This window comes from Echiichthys vipera, assembly GCF_963691815.1.
Source record: "Echiichthys vipera genome assembly, chromosome: 3".
In the NCBI taxonomy this organism is placed as follows: domain Eukaryota; kingdom Metazoa; phylum Chordata; class Actinopteri; order Perciformes; family Trachinidae; genus Echiichthys; species Echiichthys vipera.
In genome coordinates, this window is record NC_139828.1 from 15,602,032 (window position 1) to 15,618,433 (window position 16,402).

The window sequence follows — 16,402 nt, forward strand, 5'->3', positions numbered from 1 at the left end:
AAGAGGTCCTTGTGTCAAAATAAATTTTCAACACCATCACCATGTGAGATTTGTGCTTACATGTTGCTTATTTCTACAATCGTTTGCAACTGATGAAATAAACACACAGCATCTAGCCTTCCAGCATTGAAATGATGTACGCATTGCACAGATGAAGTGTTGTTTTTTTCTGAAACACAGGTCAAGAACATGACACTCTCCAGCATGGAAAAAAATGTTACGTAATTCATCAATCACCGAAACACATTAGGCATCACGCTGGGTTGCTCAATAACTGTTTTACTGTAAAATATAATAATTTACAAAGTAGTGATGGGGTTCCTTTGATGAATTCATGTGGCTGTTTAGCATGACAAGGCCATGATGTGCTGTATTCTGACAGCATTGGTCACATTGCCAGGTGCTCTTCTCTCTATTCAGGTCAGTGCCAATGTGGGAAGCAGTGGAGGCATTGATGCGAGAACACTTGGATGTCCATCAATATGCTTGACTCACTAGAGAGACGAGTTGAAAACTCCCATAGAACCAGAGAAAAGCGGAGAATGAAGTGTGTTATCGCGGAGAGAAAAAAAGCCCACTGTGTGAATGACAAGCCTCAGAGAGGGAGTAGGACATTGCACTGCCATGCTGGCATTCACTGTCTGGTTGGAAGCTTACTGCCAGAGATAGGGCAAACCCTGTGGAGCTTTCACAGGGAGCAGCTAACAAACATATCGGTGGGCCTCAAAGCTCTTGTCAAGCCACTTTAACCTTACCCTCTCCTCTTGTAACCCTTTACCCTCAACCCTCACCGATGTTATTTTGCGAAGCATCCTGTGGCACACCAGGTATTTCTAACTCTCCCCTGTGCCCTGTGGGCTGGAGGAGCGGCAGCGCGCTGGCTGTGAACCGTAGATGTGACATGGCAGATGGAAGGAGCGGTGGGAGACTAGGTGAATCTTTCAGTCCCACAGCAAGTCCCCTGGGCTGCAAGTGGAAAGTGTGACCGTGGTAATTAATCCATTTTCCCCACTTTTTTATCCTCCAAATATTGAGCCTCACAGGAAGAGTGATCACTGAAGGACACAAGTACACCAGATTTCATTTCAGCCTATTTTTTATTTTTGCTCTCTTGAAGTGGTGGGGGAAGGAGAGAGCGAGGTTGTGTAAGAGCTGGAAGGCACTGTGAAGTAACTGCAGAGAGCCGTGTTAAATGGAGGTCATGGTAGTAACGTTCCAGTGGAATAAACTGAGAGAAATCCAAACATTTGAATGCATGGTTTAGTTTTATGTAGATGTTCCACGTGTGTCAATCAAGTTTAAATGTAAATGCATAAAGGATTCCAAGAGACTGGATAGGATAATCTTCTTAGACAACATATTTGAATAGTGGATGTATTTGATGGATGTGAGCTTATGCATCAGTCTTTAACTAGGCTTGAACCTTTTGTTGCATTCATTGCAATGCGGTTTGAAATGTGCTGCAAATCAAGGTTTTCAAAGCTCAACATCCTCACTTTTTGTACCCACACGCAGCTCTACACGCCATCACAGAGCAACCCAGAAATGGTCGAAATAATCACATTCTTCTCCTCCTCCTGGCGATTTCCCCTTATGAAATCTGTTCAGATCTCAGAGGTTGCACAGAAATTTCCATGTTGCATCAGAATGAAAACATCAGATCAAAGGAAGGAACTCTTTAAAATCTGTCTCTGTATATTAGCAGTGTAACAGCAAGTATTAATTCACCACAAGAACAAAGGGGGGGTATGCTGTACAAGTGTGTACAAGACACAGAATTAGGCTTGTAGAAGGCCGGATACACAGCCAAATAACTCAAGCACATACGTTTGAATTATTTCAGCTTTTAGCAGCAGCTAGAAAAGAGTGTGATTCAGTACTTGGTCTTGAGTGTTATCGTCCTTTAAAAGGAGGAGGCCAACAGGAGTCAACAGTTCAAAGGTTAAGGCATTGCAATAGAAATGTGGAGAGGTGACTGAGAACATTTTACTGAACAGATCAAATGGCCAGACTTGACAGAATTTCTCTTTTGATTGATTGATCTTTTTATATGAAGAAGTTGATCTGAATATGAAAACATATTCAAGTCTCTCTTTATCAAGGGTGCGCCTTATCATGTTCCTTTGAGATAAGGGGTTAGCTCTTATGAACAACTTTTAAGGGTATGTAACTGACTGAGGAATATTTCTTATGTAGGATTAGGGTTGCGACGGTATACCAGTTTCATGGTGTGCAATGGCAAAAATGTACGGTTATCATACCATGTGTATTTGTAATTTATGGTATTAAAATAATGCAACCAATAAGTGGATCTCAGCTTTACGTTCACATCTCCTTTCCTCCTCCGCTGCCTGTAAGATTCATTATCGTGCGCCACAAACACAAATGCAACAGAGAAAATGTGGAATGAGTAAAGGTCCTGCTCCTAATTTTCTACTAATTTCTTTTGTTTAAACAGAGGATAGGCGATTATTTTTATATTTGGACACTTTTTACACATACTTACATTAAAGCATTTGTTCAAACAAAAAAAACAGTTTTTATACCTTTAAGGGTCATTGTAAATGATGATGATGATGATGATAATAATAATAATTATAATGATTAAAATATCATACCGTTGCAACCCTATAAATAACCAACTTGTTTAATCAGTAGCTTTAAAGAAAGCCCAACCCCTGGATCAAATTCCTCAGTATCTTCCATGGTTAACCAAAAATCAAAGAATAAGTTTGAACTGAAATAGCACATCTTATGGAGCATTAAAAGCTGTTTAGACGGATCTAAGGACATCAACATCATTAAAAAGACAAAATAACTGCCTCATCAGTGTATAATCAAAGACACATTTTGACACAGATCAACAACAAACTGTAAATGGTTAAAAGAAGAGATCCAAGTACAGAGCCCTATGAAGCAAAACATCAAACTGAGTCTGTCATCATTTACACCGTTTGGGCTGGTGACTCATTGCCAAGTAATCTTTGTCAGAGAATGGCGTGATCAACAGTATTATAAGTCCTGGAAAAGTCCTATAAATAGGCAGCAATAATAACCTGTGAATCACGTGAACGTCACTCCTGACAGGCATCCTTTGTGCAAATCTGCTAAGTAGAAGATTGGCTGTTTCACAACCGCTGTACTCGCCTACAGCAGTTGCCATCTTCTCAGACTTTGACTCCGCCTCATTTCCTCTTACCAAAAAGGGCATTGATGTGACATTGGGGGAAGGGACATACGTCCATCTGACTGACGTATGCCACCGAGGCAAAGTAAGGGCCAGCGGCTAGCTGTTACTCAAGAGGCCACGCCCCTAATTATTCATAAACTTTAACCTCCAATAAAATAAAAACTAGCCTAGTACAAAAAAGTCCCCCTCGTGTTGTCATGGAGATATGACCTAAACATACAGACTAGAATGTTTTTTTGTACCAGGCCTCAAATAGGTTTTATTATGCTGTGAAAACGGCCTATTTAACTTGTTTGAAATGCTCATTTCACATCACTTTATGTGTGTTTTTTCATCTTGTAAGTGATATGCACCGAAGGATCAGCAAACACAACAGATCCGTCTACAAGCCACCTCAAGAGCATGTGCCTTAAATTATGACGACAGTAACACAACCGCTAAAAGCTTGAAACCAAGCAAACAATAGATGCATTTCAAGAAATGCTTCGATTAGAAGGTAAACATTCTGATATTCAATTAAGGCTTTATAAACACATTAGTTGTAAGATTTTACAGGATTCAGTGCATGCATATTATGTTTGCCTTGAGGCGCTAGAAATGAAGACAAGCATAGAAGGGACTTTACTGCCAAGTCTATTAGTAGCAAGCCCATTAATCCTGAACATGAATGCACAACATAATTATAGCCATTTTGGGACTTTAATGTCCTAACTTTCACTGGTTGTGTGATGTACCATATAGTACTGTAGGCTTCAACTGTCCGTTGTAACGAGGCTAAAGACCAGATGCTTTTTTTTCAGGGGTTCATCAAGTTATTATCATTTCTGTTATTTGGTTTGTTGGTATAAGTAAATCTTCTCTGTGCCAACACTGTAATCCAATCAAATGTTTTTGTGAATTTTCTTGTTTGGCAGCACTGAGATGCTCTTTGACACCACTGACTTATTGTATTCTTAGTGTTAGTTAAAGCAGCCAATTTATCTGTATTTGTGGTAACATTTTGGAAAAAGAACAATTGTTGTCTGTCTTAACTGTTATAACAAGCTTTTGGCTTGAGTCCGCAGCCACACTAGTGGCTCAGTGAGGATGTACTTATTCTATGTTCTCACCACATGTGACAGAGCCACAAAATGGGCGTGCATGGCTAATTACATTGTCGCTGAGTCACTGTTCACTGATTGATGTAGCATAATGTCAGCTTACTTAACTAAAAAAAACACAGTACTACAGCTAGACATTGCACATTTAAAAATGTATGTTACATACCTGGTACTGGTACTCCTATAATAGCTTCCACCACTTGGGTTAAATAGCACTGGGAGCTGCTAACGGTAATTTAGCGCATCATTTGAGCACTTAAACGTTTTTTAAAAATCTATATGAGTATATGTTGAGATAGATCACTAGATTAGTGTCAACTTAATGGTGTTGCAAGAGAAAAAGTCAGTAGGATATGTCCTCTGAGCACCATGAAGGTCCACAAAATTCTATTATACAACAGTTAATTATGACCAAGTAATTTGATGTGATTTGGACGAGAGGCATTCATTACTGCTGATATAAAGTACAATATCACTGCGATCTATCTATTCATGTATTACTCCCTTAATTGCATTAAAGTCACAATCTGTTCAAAATGACATATCTTGTTTCTAGCGGCTTCTTTGGCAGTAAGATGTTATTGCGGGCGAGCCTGTTTTTTCAGAGCCCTCCATTTTGTCACGTTCAGGGTCACTGTGTGTGTTGACTTTTTTTTTTTGCTCTTTTGTAAACTTTACTTAAACACATTCACCTCGCTACTCCCGGTTCGTCGCCTATATGTGACCCTCTTAAATCCATAAACACACCTGTTCCTATTACACTTCTGCCCTTACTACAAGTCTGACTCAGAAGTTGGAAATTCCGAATTTCCAATTACAATGAAACACAGAATAACCGGCAGTGACAACCTACCAACCTGCTGTCAGCAGTGTCACTAACATGTGGGTGCATTTGCATTTAGAGAGGGAATGTCGCCACGGACACGTAGAGAGGGTCATACGATCAATCACCATCGTTTTAACTCACTCTTAGATAGATAGTAACCTTAAGGTTGAATATGTAGAATCTTTATCAAAAGCTATATTTGAAAAAAAACAAACAAAAAAAAAAAACACCCACGGGGCATTTTGAGGGGTACAGAATGAAAAAATTGCTTTTCCATGAAAAAATGTTTTTCAAAACATTTTTTTGTGTGAATTAATATTTAAAATATTTTTTGACGGGTTTTTCTGTTTACATTGTATCAGCCAATAGCGGCGGGCATTGCAGGTTGCCAGGGTTGTCTGTTTTGTCCGGATACAGAAACAAGGACTCGTTTTGAGTTGAGAGCTAGCTAATCGATTACACACCACATTTAAAGAAACACTTCCAGTTGAAGACTGGCTAACGTTAAATACTGTTTTAACAACAGAAATTAGTCATTACCCTGTATGATTCATCACTTGACATGGCGCAGGCCGATCGCTTGATACGCTCGGCAACTAACCTGGCAACCCAAGTGCTGGAATTATTTTTTGTTGTTGTGACTATGATCTTGAGACACTAGATGGTGGTGTTCTGCTCATTCTCCATATTAAACCTTTAAAAGATGATTAAATAGATGAATATCTTCGGATCTACATCTACATTATAACTTTAAGGCTTGTTTTTTATCTTAGATCATAACAAACTTGCAAGCCGCTCTGTGCTTGAAACAGCAGTCTCATCAGCTGAACTATCGACAAATTTAGAGAAGAGAAGAGAAGAGAAAAATTTAAGCGATGAAGGATATGAACAATAGAGCAAGCTGAATACAGTCTGGAGGGCAGAAAATGATGGAGCAATGTAACATTACTGTCCAACGTATTCTCATGAACGTGTTTGTGTGATATCTCATGAAAACGTATGCACTAAAATTTGTATTATATCCTACGAAAAGTGGCATTCTATTTAACGTTGGGAAATGTTGACGGTTCACAACAGTTAAGTATAGGCAACAAAAAGTAACGGTAAGGTTAAAGGCACCGAAACGACAAGGGTTTGTGAAAAGGTTATGTTATATGAACAGTGAATGAGGACAGCCTGTACTGTCTGATCAGCTGTTAACTCGTCGGAATCACAAATGTCACACATTTCATGTCACATGTCATATCATCACTCCCTGTCGTGTGATACTGCCTCACTGCATTCATTGATTAGCTGTTGAGATATTTCAGTCTGGACCACGGTGGTGGACTGATCAACTAGTGTGGCTAAAATGCTACAACTGGTTAGATTTTCAGGACTACAGTAATGTAGGAATACACACTACAAAAAAGTACAAGTGCTCTCTGTACCACAACAAATTGTCTCTGGCACCTGATATTGGTCCATTTTGCCTGTGTCATTGTGAAGATTGTCAAGGTAATCGTGGCAGATTATGATATTTATAGGCTAATTTGTGTGAAATACCCCGTGGCGTGTGCTTTTCAAATTACACATATTTATGTCTGAGGCAGTGTAGCCACAGTGAACTTGTCAACTTGTTGTGTTATGTGTTACTTTATTCATTCTGCTTCAGTGAGAGATAATGCGGCAGCAGACCTGCGGTAAAAAAAATAAATGCAAAGAACAGTGCAGATGAGGCACATGCTTCAGGGTTTCTGAAATGGTTGGTAGTTGAAAATTTTAATTTCTTTCATTTATTTAACATTTTGACTAAATAATGTATTATGCTGCTTCTCATTAACATTGTGTCAAATGAGGTTGACTGGCAGAACACATTTGTAGCTCACATTTTATGAATGGTAAACACATTGTATCATGCCTGCTCTACAATTTGCGTTTGGAATATTTATTGAATCTATTAAGGTGATATACAGCCTGTAGCAAGTCGACATTAACCACCAATGCAGCAACATGCAGTGCATGCACCACCACCACTGACTATTCCCTCTGACAAAGAATATAATAGCCCATATTATCAGAGACAAGAGACAGCAACAAAACAAAATTGAAGCATTCTTCTGTGCTACAGGGCTGGAATTTCCGGTTATTATCTCTCCATGGATGTGGCAATATCAAAAGCAAGAGTGCAGTCCTTCAACAAAGACCACTTTAGCTCAGTTTCCTATTATAGTTAATTGATGCAAGACTGAGTTACAAGAAAGGAAAATGTAATTTGGTCTGAAAACCTTTCAGGAAAAAAAGGCAACTTCACATCATCATATATTCCTGAGTGTGTTGTCTGAGCTAAAATCTTGCTCCGTGAGTGAGTTGAGCTGCTCCCTTACTGCAAGATGAACCCAGGTGTCACACTGGGTGCACCTGTAATGACTATTTTTGCTGATTATTTGTTTGTTTTAGACAAGAATATATTAGGAGCAGCAGTCTTCACTCGTTTAAGTTACTTTGTCATTGTTTTTCTTTTCAAACAAGACAAGACAATACAACACATCATATACATTATGCCCATGTAAGACCTGAGAGTCTGGACACATGTACAAAAAGGGTTAGACACTTATGATAACAATCTGAGCCTGTCAGTGCCACAAACGAGCACTTTTAGTAGCCATACATTGATGGTAAACACTTGCCCTATTTGATTACATTGTTGCAGAAGTTGCGGCCATTTGTCACTTACACACGAAGTAGGGTCCAGGTTGAAAAATTCTGAAATTCCTCGACACAAATGTAGGAACTATCTCTTCTGTTAAGTGTCTCTGCTGGTTGTTGGACATGACTCCCAGTTTAGTGCATTTCTGTTTGCGTAAGGTTAACTGAACACAATGTGTTGATGAGAGAGAATTAGAGATACTGGTAGGTGTCATTTTTTTCTGTCATTTCTTCACTTTGAACAGAACCAGGTTAGTTCCCGCTGCTTCCAGCATTTATGCTAAGCTAAGCTAACCGCTTCCTCACTCCAGCTTCATACAGTATGCAGCATACAAACATTAGTGGTATCATTGTTTCATTTAACTCTGCAAGGAGGTAGATAATGCATATCTATACTATTGGCCTAATTGCATCGCGATCCTCCATATTTTTGCTCCAGCAAGAATACTTACAGTACCGAGCCCAGATCTTGTTGTACCAACAAATTTTTTGGCTCCATCTCTAATTTCTGTACAGAGAGCATTTGGTCCTGATGGGTTAAACATTTCAGTTGTAAGAAACTCTTAATTGCATCTTGTTCTTATGCGGTTGAATGAGCCACAGCATCAAAGTATTATACAGTGTAAATTCTGGTCTTTGCGGAGATCAAACATGCAAGCCTCCAGTCATGCAGCTAATCTCTAATCACCGTCTCGCCCTGCCATATGCTCACCTCAGTATGTATACGTATACTAACAACAGTATAAGCTGCCTACTAGAATTATTTATACTGCTTTAGCATATGTCCATGTTTTCACTTGACATCTGATACTGTTTAGAGATAATTACTAGAGACATTAAGACGCCGGCTGAAAAGTGCTGAAAGATTGCAAAGCCACAACGCAAATGCATAAACGTAATGCAAAATAAAAGAGCTGCTTTTTGGATGCGTGCTCAGGTATGGCATTCACTCAAGGAAATTCACTCCAAGATTAGCTGAGTTCATTTAGATCAGTGAACTTCTCAGGTCTTGTGACCGGCCAACCACAACAATGAAATGTGGCTATCGTTGCTTATATTTAGGATAAACATGATTGTTGTTGAAAATGTTTATTATTACAATGCAAATGCAAAAACAAATGCATTTGCGCTGTGGCTTTTGCATTCTTTGGACATTTCTCAGCTACCGTATTTCACACCTAATAATGAGCTTTTTTTTCTCTCAACACATCTGCATGTGTGTGCTTGTATGTTTTTGTAAATCATAACTCATCACATCAGTACATTCTCCTTGTCTGTATTTCCTAGAACCTTGATAAACTGTGAGGTTGCCATGGTGACCACTCTTCACAGGCGGCAGGATCCGTGGCCTTCTTTTGCGATAAATACAGAGCCTATGGGACTGCTCATGAAGAATTAGTGTTTTGGGTGCTTAATACTAGCTCACCGATGCTCTTTCACAATGCAATTTCTGTTGCTCAATTATCAAGGATCTCTTAGCAGCATTACAGTATTTCAGAGGAGAAATAAAACAAATTAAAGAGTCTACTTTGACAGGGGAGCAGCTTTTCACATTGCTTTCTTCACCCTTTATAGGAAGTTTACAAAAAGAACAAACTTCATTATGCAGTGACAATTCTCTGATGGAAAAAATACTTCATAAACAAAATATAGATATTTGGATGTTTCCATTATGTTTGATATCACATCCATTTAAGTATAATTTCACATTTGCGTCATTCTCTGACATTACACCCATTATGTTGTGTGCATCTCAATTTTTGGGTCAAATAGGAGGAACAGGAGAATAGCACTGATCTGTAGAGGAAGACAAGAAATTTTCACAAGAAGTAAAAATAGAAGGGAAGGCTCCACAAGTAAAGGCTCCTTACGTCACTGCTCAGATCAACAGTGCCCCCTCCTGGCTGCTTGACTGTGCATGTTAACGCCTCAGTTAAATGGTTGCTTGGGAAATAGAAGGGTATCTACTAGTTACACTGTGTGTGTCTGTAAAAATTGTTATTATGTCTGATCAATTTAATTAGCTAAAACAGACAATGCTGATACCAATTAGAGTAATGGATATGTAAAGCTCTCATCTGTTTGCCTGCTGTGCTATCAGACAGAATTACTGTGTTGGAGGATCAAAAGATTATATTTTGCATATTAAGTTAATGTAAATCTAAAAAGCGTTCAATGTGAAGAAAATTGTTACTCCTATTAAATCACATGAACATTTGGGAAAACTCTTAACTTGTGAATAGGCACAATGACGCTAATGTGCCATTGACATTCACTAGCATTTTGTAGTCTCTTAAAATGCTTCATATCCTAAAATCTGTACAACCTAAGCTAAAAGGTTATGTAAATCATTAAACCATAACAATTAATAATAGTATTGAAATGTTGAAAAAATATATCAAATTTTACTAAATAAACACACAAAACATATTGATCCAAAATGTTTCTGAATTTAGACACATGACCAATACTCTGTTATTTGAACTATGTACATTCTTTAGTTTTTGAGAAATGCTAATTTTTATGAGCTTTGATAGTCTTATCTGTTTTATAACATGTAACTGAATCACTTCATCAGGAGCGAACAACATGATGATGGGGGAGACGGGAGCCTTAGCTCTCTGCTGTAGGTACTATGGTTTTTAATTTAGATTGTTTTATACAAAATTGTGTAGACAGAAAGACCTCCCCCACGGCCGTTACGGCGTTATAATCTGGAACCACTGCAAGACGTCAACCTGTTTTGCACCGGACGTTACAAAATGATAACATGAAAGACATAATTCTCAGCTTTCTGCTATAAAAGTAATGAATGCTGTAGCTATTATGGCTTTTATTTTGTTTTTTTATTGTTTTATACAGGATCATGCAAACAAAGACCGCCCAGGGGAGGTCTGTTTTTAAATGGTAAAGTAGGAAGAAACATAAAAAAGTGAATTAATATCCAAATATGTTACCTAATGTATGGAAGATGTGTGTAAACATTATATTTATTTAATAGTTTTGATTTAAACTGCATTATGGAAGCACTTTTCCCCATGTTCCGTGTCTATAGCTCAGCTGTCTCTATATGCATATAAAGGTCAAAAAAAGTTATTTAAACACAAAAGCTATGCCTTAGAAGTGTGATAGTCAGTCATTTGAGTATGTCCTTGTATTTTTGCTGCTTTTTCCTTTGTCTGAAGAATCTGAGCTCAGATGTTTTTCTGAGAAAGTAAAAAGACAGAAATATCAAAACCATTGCCTGACCAGATATCAACCAAACCAGATGCATAATGTTTATACCTTGATGAGACTCTTGAAACATGAAATCGGTATTTAGCTGAATGGAGCTCTTCATGTTCACTGGTTTATTTTAGTCTTGGAATAGTCAGCGTCAATTAAACCTGTGATAATTAACTGCAAACACAACACTATTCTATTTTTAGATGTAGACTTATTGTCCCAGGGGGATATTTTTCTTCCAAAGCCAGTACACATAGCAACATAAAGATATAATAGAAGAAGCCTGACTTTATTATTCCTGAGAGATATATATTTGTTTCACTCTGTTTTTTTTTTACACACAATCAGAATGTTGATTCAGCGGCGGAGCTGCATTTGATGTGCTAATGACCAGGTCTTTTGTCTTGTCCATGTTCAGCTGCAGGTAGTTCTCAGTGCACCGTTGTGTGAAGAGAGAAATAAAGTTTTATAGTCTGTAACAGGGTTGTTATCATTGAGTGGTCAAAGTGTGTCATCATAGTGTTTGAAGTATGTGGAGGGTGTAAAGGAAAGGACTGAGGACACAGTGCTGAGGGGCTCCGGTGCTGGTTATGATGGCTGATGATCCACTCCATCATCATCCGCTGTGTACCCAGTGGATCAGGAGTGGAGGGGCAGTGAGACAATGAAGGTCCTTGATCATCTGGCGGTGTTGGATTGTGTTGAAATTGGAGCTGAAGACAACAAAAAGGATGGAGGTGAAGTTGCGTGGTGATTCCAGATGTTGGAGGAGGGACTGCAGGGGACACGTCATCTGTCCCTCGTTTGGCTCTACAGACAAAGTGATACGGGATCCAGTTGTGATCTTACGGTTGGCAGGGTGGATCCATTTTTCCAGGCATTTCATGGCTAGTGGAGTGATTGCGACCGTCTGCAGTGGTTGGGTCCTACAGGACAGGGTTGCTTGGGTACTGGTATGATGGTGGATATTTTCCAGGGGTATGAATTTATGCGGTCGTATAGGATCCCCAGAAGATGGAATTAAGAGTGGGAGAGAGCTCCATGGCACAGAGCTGTAGCACCCTAAAGCAGGGATACCATCTGGGCCTGGTGCCTTGCCAGGCTTGCACCTTCCCAGCATCTGTCAAACATCCTCCCGTGTGAAGAGGGGGTGTGCAGAGGTCCTCAGTAGCTCCTCAAATATAGCAGAGGGGTTTCACGATTGTAAAAAGTATTTGCAAAGGTGCAGGGATCTGTTATTGTTGAATGGTTTTGTTTCAGTTCACAACCGTAATATTATCGTCTTCTCAGTTGATATGGTGAACTTGTAAGCAAAGTTTTTTTTAGCAGACATGGAGCAACAATAGCATTCATTTGCATTTCTGTTTACTTGTTTAATGTAAGTCTATTATTCACTTTCATTTTAGCTCTGATTTGGTCTCTACCAGCTCCTGACAACAACAAAAAAAAAAATCAAAGTCTTAAGCTGCTAAATGCTCCATTTTGCTCACCAGGTAGTCACTTACGTTGTCTGTCTGCTGTTTGGTGCTGAGCATGTAGTGTACAGTGGATTTTTAGAGTTTTTTTGTTTCGAAAGTTAACTATGAAACTAGCGATGAGAGTGAATCAAATCAGTGGAGCTGCAGGCTGGAAATTTAAAACAATGAGCTAAAAGATTAAGCTCTGCAGAGCTGAGGGGGACTGCAGAGTTGGATGATAATTCTCTGATCCGTTGTTAAATGGAAAACATTTTTTATAGTCGCTTTAAATTAACAGTTTTTATACCATGCAGCTGTGCACTATGACTTCCAGTAGTCCTGTGAGTAGTCCTCTGAATGCCGGGCTTTCAGTATTCTCAGTTGGTCAGTCATTTTAACACAGAACTGCCCACCTCACTCATGTTCCGTAAGTGGCCGCATCCTTTTTGGATTATTAATGTGACGGTTTAGTTTAGGACGGGTCTATTCAGGTTGGTTTCAAGGAGCCTCCCTGCAACTGGGGGCCACTGGCAGTATTAATGGATTTGTGATGTCATTTTTAGATAGCTAGGGACTAATAATAAAAAAGAAAACAGCTAAAAAAGCCTAAGCTGCCTCGGTAAAACTGCTTTTGTGCTTCTAGACACAATCCAGTAGACAGTCACACAGTAAGACACACAGGCGACTTACTCCACAGGTTAAAACAGGGTTTTTTTGTTAAGCTGTTGCATTTCAACAAATTATTTTTTACACTTATAATTTAAACAGGCTGCTCTATATTTCAATATCTTATGCAATCGATACACCCCAATAGAAGTTATTGCAGCAATGAGGTTCTCAAAATTTCACCACACTACAAATTGCCTCAAGTCTTATATAAGAAAAGGGTGGATCTCATCTTAAATTAATATATACATGATGCATTAAGAATTTAGCTGTCCAGTCCCAATCACTACCTTCTCCAACTGAATAAAACAAAACTGCCATTTGCAGTTTCTGTTGCGGTCTGTTTAACTCTCGACACAAAGCAAAACATCTTTCATCAGTGCATCTATCTGTTCCCTCACAGAGGCACAATGGAATGACTGTTCTCCTAAAAATCTTTTCGGCAGTCCAAGCCCAACAGTGTACTGTATACCCCCTTCTGACTAATTAAGTTTTCTAGGCTATAATAACAGAACAATTACAAAAGCCTCACAGCCTGCCGAAAAACAGATCGTGGGGAATTCTGCAAGAATTTATAATTAGTTTCTGAGTAACTGAAGGTGGTGTATTATCTGATGGATCCACCAGAGCGTGGTTTGAAATACAACAGTGTAAGTCCATCATTTATCTGCATGTCAATATATAAACCACATATGCACTAATCTATCCCCTCTCTACACGCTTGTCCTGTTTAGGGACGCACAAGGCCGGAGTCTATTTCTACATGCGATTAAAAAAACATATCCCTGCTTCAACAACACTGCAGTTGTTCCAGCTCTGACAGCTTGGAGCAAAGAACCCCCCAAAAAATCACTAATTTCACACAAAGGAGAAGTTTTTGTACTAATAAACCACTGATCTTAATTAACTGGCAGCAAAATGCTCTGTACAGTACAACTCTATCAAAACAACTATTTTCTAATTGGTACAGATCTCCACAGTGTAGTCTAATATCTTGCTAATATTCTGAACAAATGTAAATTAACACAGTTAGTAGATTTGAATTATCAGTAAGCATTTCTATATTTTATTTTTCATGTAGAGTACACAAATGATCTTTTAGTTTAAAGTAAACATTTCGTAGAGAGGCATCACATGCAAAATGGAAACATAAGGAGCTAAAAAATAACCATACACATGCATTATAAATGCTGCTAACTGATGTAAGCTCTTAAATTGAGCATTATGACTGAATATTCCCTTTATTGTGGAATTATATTTCGCAGCCTTCAGGCTGGCGATATACCCCTATTATCCCACAGCTCCTCAAATGATCAGTGTTTGTACTGGCTCAACAGAAACTCTGTGTTTCAGACAGCAGCTCTTACAGCCTGTGGAATAAAAACCTCCCTTCAGCCATCTGACCTCAACTGGCACTTCTGTTTCTACAAAAGCCCCAAAGAAGCTGCATTCACTGCTGCCATTCCAATTTAATAGCAACAACACAGCATGTCATTATTATATTATTGACATAACAGTCTAAAGAGTGTCATGAGCCTGATCATAAACATATTCTGAAGATGACCATAACGTTTCAAATGAGAGGCGGTGCTGTACTAAGCCTCTCAAGAGTGAAGTCTCAAAATAAATTTGATCTTCCCTGAAAACATTAAGCACTATGTAAGTGCAGATTTTTCTAATAACATAGGGGGACATGGCACAAACTAATTTAGTGAGAGTGATGGTGAAATGATGTGAGCTCAGTGGAAGCCGTACAGCAGACGTGATGTCAGATTTTAAGGTGTAGTGAAGTTTCTCGGTGTGCTCCCCCTTGATAATGTTAGTGATGCAACCCATCTCGTCAACCCGCATTTCACCCTTGTTTCAGTGTACCCTAAATTAGAAGGGCAGGCAGTATATGTCAGATCTTGTGTGCTGGTGAAAAAGCAATCCAGTTTATGGCTTCTCCGAATTACCCGATTGATCATTTGCTAATGCGCCTCTTCACCTGACGCCAAAACCAGCCAATAAATACTCTGATCAGCTAAGATTTTGCTGTGAAATCCCCTGAACATAAAGCATAATTATCTGTTTATACAGTAGAAAGAATATATATATATATATTTTTAAAGCATCGTTAACATAATGAGATTAAGCTGTATGCCTTCATTCGCAAGAGAAAGAATATTAACAGTCTGTGACTATTTTATTATTATAGTACAATTAAATGTGTCCCCTCTTTGCATGCCACAGAGGTTTGGGAGCACTTTGACCATGCCAACACATATGTTTACTTATCCTCACAGTGTCAACATCCACTGCATGGCCCTCTCTGTGAACTGAACAAATACTGGTGCCAGGCCTTTAGCACTGTGCCAGGAATATTTTAGTGTCTGGTAAACACTGTCCTCTAGTGTTCTCTCTCTCTCTCTCTCTCTCTCTCTCTCACTCACTCACTCACTCACTCACTCACTCACTCACTCACTCACTCACTCACTCACTCACACACACACACACACACACACACACACACACACACACACACACACACACACACACACACACACACACACACACACACACACACACACACACACACACACACACACACACACACAGGATTATGCTCCATTCTTGTCAATGCACAAAAAGCTGGACTTTTCTTGGAATAAGATTTATAGGCTGATGTTAATTATTATTACATTCAACATATGTTCAAAAATCTATTAGGAAGTGTGACTTGTTGAACTTGTGGGTTTTTAGAATGAAACTATTTAGGCTATTTGTGAGCATGGAATGATAGCTCCAATTGAGTAAAAATGTCTGTAGCCATGGTTTTATTATCAGCTACCCTCAGATGGCTTTAAGCAGGGCTGGTATAGTCTGCCTAATGAGGCAAGTCACAATCACAGAGTGAGCAGCAATAAAAAGGAAGGGATGGTCTATTCCTCCTCCTCCAAATTACCTGATCAATCATTCACTAATGCTTTCCAATGGACTGATTTCACCTGTCAACACAAGGTCAGAGTGTCCTGCTCTTCTCCATGACAGGAGGTGATGTGAATTTTGACGTAGGCACAAGAGATTCGCAATCAGCCTGTCAACCAGCACTTGAATGCCTGCGGGATATTAGAGATGTAAATGGAACATAATGGTGCCATTATAATTGTGCTCATCCTGTTCAGCCTTTTGATGGCAATGTATTTTCTCTGCGATTCAACACCATCTGGCTAAATCAGCGTAGGCAGGAGGAGCAGAGCCAGGAGTAGTT